Consider the following 6,383-nt stretch of genomic DNA (forward strand, 5'->3'; position numbering starts at 1 on the left):
TTAAAGAGGCAAGATAGTGTCCACATTGTGTCTGCTTCATCCCAACCCAGGAAACTTAGTCACAGGTGCATACTAACAAGAGATGCTGGGGCAGGTGGTTTGCAGAGAGGGGCCAAGGGTTCTACTCCTGAGTAGAAGAGAGGGGGAGGGGCAGCTCACAGTCTCTATCACAGACACCAATGGGGAGGTGAGCCCAGCAGCAACAGTAACACTGAGAACCAAGTTGTCAGGCAGGCTCTATCCCTAGGAGCCATGGCAATGCAGGGTACTGCCTGGACACAGGCCTTCCTCTGCATGTTAGCACAACAGCTGCCTGACATTGGTAAAAAGTCACCCCTCCGTGCCTCAGTTTCTTCATTTGTTATGTACAGATAATCAGGGTTTCTAGTTTGTAGGATTGCAGTGAATGTCAGTAAATAGTTACAAATATGAATATCAGCTGTGCTGCTGATCAAGCTATTACCTCTCAGTCAACTTCCAACCATCCTCCATGCACAGGTTTGTGATGTTGGAGGTGGGGTGTGTATAGCGTATTTTCCTTCCTGGCTGCCCAGGAATGGGCACGGAGAAGCAGAGAGAAGAAAGTGAGCTTGCTTTTTCTCTCTGTCGCTCTCCCTCGCTCTTATAATAGTGATTCCATTTTGCAAAAGAGGAAACCGGGATCCAAACAAATTAAAACATTTTCTAAAAAGCTTGTTAAAGAAAGTTCTCTTCTGTGAAAGGTATTGTCGAAAGAATGGAAAGGTAAGTTACAGGCTGGAGGAAATACCTGCAAAGCTTGCATCTGATGAAACACTGACATCCAAAGTATACAAAGAAACAAAGAACCATATTAAAAATGGACTAAAGACCGGAACAGACACCTCACCAAATATTATACACAGATGGCAAATAAGATTCTGAAAAATGTTGCATATCATCTGCAATTGGGGAATTGCCAATTTAATCAACAATAAGTTGCCACTGCACGCCCATCGGAAAGGCTGAAATCCAAACACCGACCACACCAGATGTCGGAGAGGACATGGGGAAAAAGGAACTGCTGGTGGTAATGCAAAACGGCACAGCCGCCTGGGAACACAGCGGAAGTTTCTTACAGAACCAAACAGTCAGTTCAGCAACTACATGTTCTGGCATTTACCAAAATGAACTGAACATTCATGTCCACACGAAACCTGGACGTAAGTGTTTATAGCAGCTTTAGTAGCCAAACCTGGAATTAACCAAGATAACCTCCAGGAGGCGAGTGTATAAAAACTGTAGATAAATAACTTCAGCGAGTGGATAAACAAACTGTGATTCATCCAGACAAGGGAATGCAATTCAGTGTCAAAAACAACTGAGGTATCAAGCCATGGAAAGTCACGGAGGAATCTTAAATGCATGTTTCTGGGTAAGAGCAGCCGATCTGAACAGGCCGCCTCTGCAGGATTCCCGCTCTGTAACATTGTGGAAATGGTCAAACTGTGGAGACAGGAAAAGATCAGTGGTTGTTAGGGGCTGGGAGGAGGGAGGAAACAGATGGAGCACGGAGGACTTGTAGAGCAGTGGCAGTCCTCTGTGCGATATCACCACGGTGGATACGCAGCGTTGCACATTTGTGCAAACCCAAGGGAAGTACAACACCAAGACTGGGCCCTGATGAAAGTAACGGGTCACACGGGGTGACAAGAGTGTCCGTGTGTGCTTGATGATTTTAGCAAACGCAGGACAGTAAGTCAAGAAGTTAACAGGAGAATTTGGGGCTGGTGGAGTATGGGAACTCCACTCAATTGTCTGTAAACCTAAAACTGATTTTTAAGTCTATGCATTTAAAATATAATAATATAGAAACAGCATGAAGTTTTTTGAGTGTAGACAGTGGTTGCCTTCACAGCATCCTTTACTTCCAGCATTCTTTTTTTCATTTTATCTATGTATCTATTTTGGGGAAGAAACCCTGTGAGTCCTAGAAGGTCCTGTCACAGCCCAGTGCCCTGAAGAAGAGCTGTCAAGAGGCATAGCCTCTTTTCAGAGACAAGTCTTGGCCTTTGCACTGGAGGAAACGCTGGTGATGGGAGGTGGAGCCCACCTGCTCTTCAGCCCAGGTAGGGCAGGGAGAGGCTGGCGACTGCGGAAGTGGCTGAGCAGAAGTGGAGCCGGGATGGGAGGCAGAAGCCGCAGGGAAGCAGGCTGGTCTCAGTTGAGAGGAGGGGAAGGTCTCCCTGGGCCCTGAGACCCCTGCTGAGTGGGGGCTCCTACCTAAGGACACAGCTGTTGTGCACCAGTTCCCTGCTGTGCCCGCTCCCTGCTGTGCCCCCCTCCCTGCTGGCCCCCACACCCTCCTGAGCCCCCTCCCCCTCTTGTGCCCCCCCTCCCTGCTGTGCACCTGCTCCCCACAGTGCACCTAGAGCTGCAGAGGCTCTTCCCAGAGGGTGCAGGTGGGCCCTGGGCAAGGCTCCTGCCCTAGTGCAGCATTGCTCTCATTTCCCATGGACGTTTCCAGACGCCCCAGTCTTCTGAGCCCACAGATGAGGCCAAGAGAAGGGCACGTCCCTTCAGCCTCTGACTTCTACTCTCTACTTAAAAGTAATTCCTGGCTGGTGGTGGCTCACATCTGTAATCCCAGCACTTTGGGAGGCCGAGGCAAGTGGATCACGAGGTCAGGAGATCAAGACCATCCTGGCCAACATGGTTAAACTCTGTCTCTACTAAAAATACAAAAATTAGTGGGGTATGGTGGCACAAGTCCCAGCTACTCAGGAGGCTGAGGCTACTCAAGAATCGCTTGAACCCAGAGTCAGATGCTGCGGTAAGCCAAGATCGAGCCACTGCTCTCCAGCCTGGGCGACAGAGTGAGACTCTGTCTCAAAAAAAAAAAAAAAAAAAAAAGAAATTCCTGAGGCCGGGAGCATGTCAAGGACCATCGTGGGGCTCTTCATCCTTCCTCCTCATAAGTCTGAGCCTCCCAGTGTCCAGCAGACAGAAGCCGTCAGCTCCTCAGGCCTGCAGCATCTTGTGAGGCTCACCACAGATCACAGCACAGCCCCCCCAGAACAGCTTCTCAGTCCCTCCATTCTTATCCTGTTACGTCACTGGATAGCTCTACTTTAAAAACCATTCCTGGGCCGGGCGCGGTGGTTCACACCTGTCATCTCAGCACGTTGGGAGGCCAAGGCAGGTGGATCACCTGAGGTCAGGAGTTCAAGAGCAGCCTGGCCTACATGGTGAAACTCCGTCTCTACTAAAAATAGAAAAAAAACATTAGCCAGTCGTGGTGGCCGGTGCCTATAATCTCAGCTATTCAGGAGGCTGAGGCAGGAGAATTGTTGGAACCCAAGGGTCAGAGGTTGCATCGAGCCAAGATTGTGCCACTGCACCCCAAGAGAGTGAGACTCTGTCTCAAAAACAAAACAAAACAAAAATACCTGGAATGCACTTATTAATTCACAGCATTATCTGTGTGGGTGGAGGTGCAGCATGGGTGTTTTCTAATGTAACAGAAAAGTGAAATCTCCAGGTGCCTACATGTGTGCATGTGTGCACGTCTGTGTTCACATGTGTGCACGTGTCTGTGTTCACATGTGTGCATGTGTCTGTGTTCACATGTGTGTGTTTAGGTTCGTTTCTGCCCAGAAACTGACTTTACAACTGATTTGGGGTGTGGTTAAGTTCATTCAAATAAACACAGGAAACCGAAGCACTGTGCTTCCTGGCTCACTCCCTTTAGCTTCTGGTGCTGTTCCTCAAAACTATTAGACTTCTCTTTCTGAGTAAGTGACAGAAATTTTCCCCAAGCAGTCAAACAGGGGCCTCTGGCATGGTGCTGTGGTGCCCTCTGGAGGGCTAGTGGGAAAGATGCCTTCCCCGGACAAAACGGCCAAAGGAGACATGGCACCCAAGGTCTGGAGGTCTCCCTCTCACAGCTCAGGAGCCCGACCTGTGCAGGACCCAAGAGTCTGGCCCCATGTGGGGTCGGGCTGCTCTTCCAGGCTGCAGCTGCCTGTCATGTTTCCTCTTCTCGACTGGGGTCCTGGAGTGAGCGGCACAGGACGCATTCCTTATGCTCCATGCCATTCTGGGGACCAGATCAGCAGCACCGCATTGCCAGCCCCATCAAAGCTGTTAACTGACATGCAGCTTAGGGAATCTAATGCATATCTTTTGATCCTTACAGTGATCTTATAAATAACTATGTCGAGTATTCCTACATGCCTTTTCTGAAGGGAAACTGAAATTGAAGTCTATCATGACCATGCCCAGCAGAGCCGAGTCTCTTGTAAAAGTGATCATGTTCTGTGGTCATCACAAGAAGTGTCTTCACTCAGAATCTACTGTCAGACATGTCAGTGCCAGGGTTCTCACGAACACATTTTTACAATGACCATGTATGAATGTACAAAATTCCACAACAGCTTGCAGCTCTTACCCTGGAAAATCCACTAACTGCACACATATTTCAATGTGCTGTCGATACAAAGGTGACTCCCCGTAGGATGGGGATTGTAAACCTCCCAGGACAGTGGTGACAACTGGGGAGGGTAATCAATGAGAAAGCACTGTGTGCCCTTGAAGCAGCAGGGAACCTGCAGCCACCCAGGCTGCGCCTCCACTCCCAGGCCCCGCGCTGTTGCTCTCTCATTTGCTCAGGACTGCGATTGCAGGGGCTGGGGGGAAGCCTCTGACTCACCCCCGAGCCCTGTGTGCAGCCTAGGGTTGGCAGAAGACACAAACCCATCCCAGCCCAACCTGAGGTCATCAGTTACAAAGGACAGGGGCAGGGGAAACAAGGCCCCACAAATGACCACTCAGTACTTTTCAGAACTTATATGCTTCTAATATGTGCCAGGTATACTTTGAGAGATTCTTGGATGGACTTTGTCTTGTCAATATATAAGCTGTCTGAAATTTATTATTTGATTTGTCACATCAGTAACTTACAGAGAAGAATTTAAAGAGCAAAAAAGCCAACATGAGTAACTTTATTTATAACTTTATTTATAAAGGTGTCTCAGTTCTTAATAAGTAAATCTATTCCTAGAAAAACCATGGCTTCTGGCTTCAAATTTACAATTTCTAAGGTCCCCCTTTTGTACCTGGATGCTTGGGCAAAAGGATGTTGGGTTTGGAAGCTAGAGAAGGAGGCAATGATGCTGTCGGGGCATTTCACAGGCATCTGTGTAACAAATGAAATGAACTAGGAAAGCATTTAAACACCAGCCACTGATCAGTGGGAACTAAGTAATAGGTAAAATCATAAGGATGGTGCTGTGTGTGCTGTTGTAACTGGTTTAAACTAACTTCCCTGTTGTGGGTTCTTCATGGCTCACTTGTCAGCTTGTGAGGAGGTGGGGCCTCAGCTCTTCACAGTTCCTGATGATACATAAAGCACAAAAACTTTTCAACCTTCTAAAACCTTTTCAACACAAGTGGAAGCCACGCTACAGACTAGTAACACATATTTCTGCCCTATATGTGTTACCAGTTTTAACACATAAAATTAGAAGTAGATTTTTAAAAGCCCATATTGCAAAAAAAGAGAGAGAGAGAGAGAGAGAGAGAGAGAGAGAAGAATATGAGCAGATTATTCGCTAAAAAATGCAAAATGCAAACAATCATTTGAAAAATGTTAAACCTCACAGGTAACCACAGAAGTGCAAGTTAAAACAGTGAGATAAAACTTTCACCTATTAATCAGAAAAGTTTCTTTTTTATGTTGCTACTTAGTGCAGACAAGGATTCCAGGAAATGTGTACAATCAGTATTGGCATACGCTTTCTGAAAACTGATTTAGCCACATTTACCAACGGCCACATATGTTATCTATGTTGACTGAATTTCACCTGTAAGAATTTATTCCAGGTCAACAGTGGAAATGCAGGGCTGTGAGGCCGGAGATTTCTGTGTTGATGAAACTCTGCATCTCAGTATCAATAACTGGTTAAGTAAATTCAACCTACACCCCTATCATCTGTTTACTATGCAGGCACTGAAAATAATGTTATATAGTGAAATTGCATCATAATAAACGGGACTACATTACTTCATAGAAAATAGACTTACAGAGAAAAGGGGCAGCAAATTGACATTTAACAATTTCCTCCGATTCCAAAGAGAATCAGTGTTATATATGAAATAACCAAACATGGATGAGGCAGAGGGAAAAGCAGCACATGGAGGGTCAGGCCGTGAGTGAGCCATGCTCAAGGATCCTTAACCCACGTGCCAGGCCGTGAGTGAGCCAGGCTCAGGGATCCCTAACCCACATGCCAGGTCGTAAGTGAGTTGGGCTTAGAATCCATAAACCCAGAGATGCAGACACCCAGCTCAGTCAGATGGAGTATTAACCCCATGAGATGCAGATGCCCAGCTCAGTCAGATGGAGTATTAACCCCATGAGATGC

This window comes from Cebus imitator, unplaced genomic scaffold (assembly GCF_001604975.1).
Source record: "Cebus imitator isolate Cc_AM_T3 unplaced genomic scaffold, Cebus_imitator-1.0 Scaffold512, whole genome shotgun sequence".
NCBI classification, from domain to species: Eukaryota; Metazoa; Chordata; class Mammalia; order Primates; family Cebidae; genus Cebus; species Cebus imitator.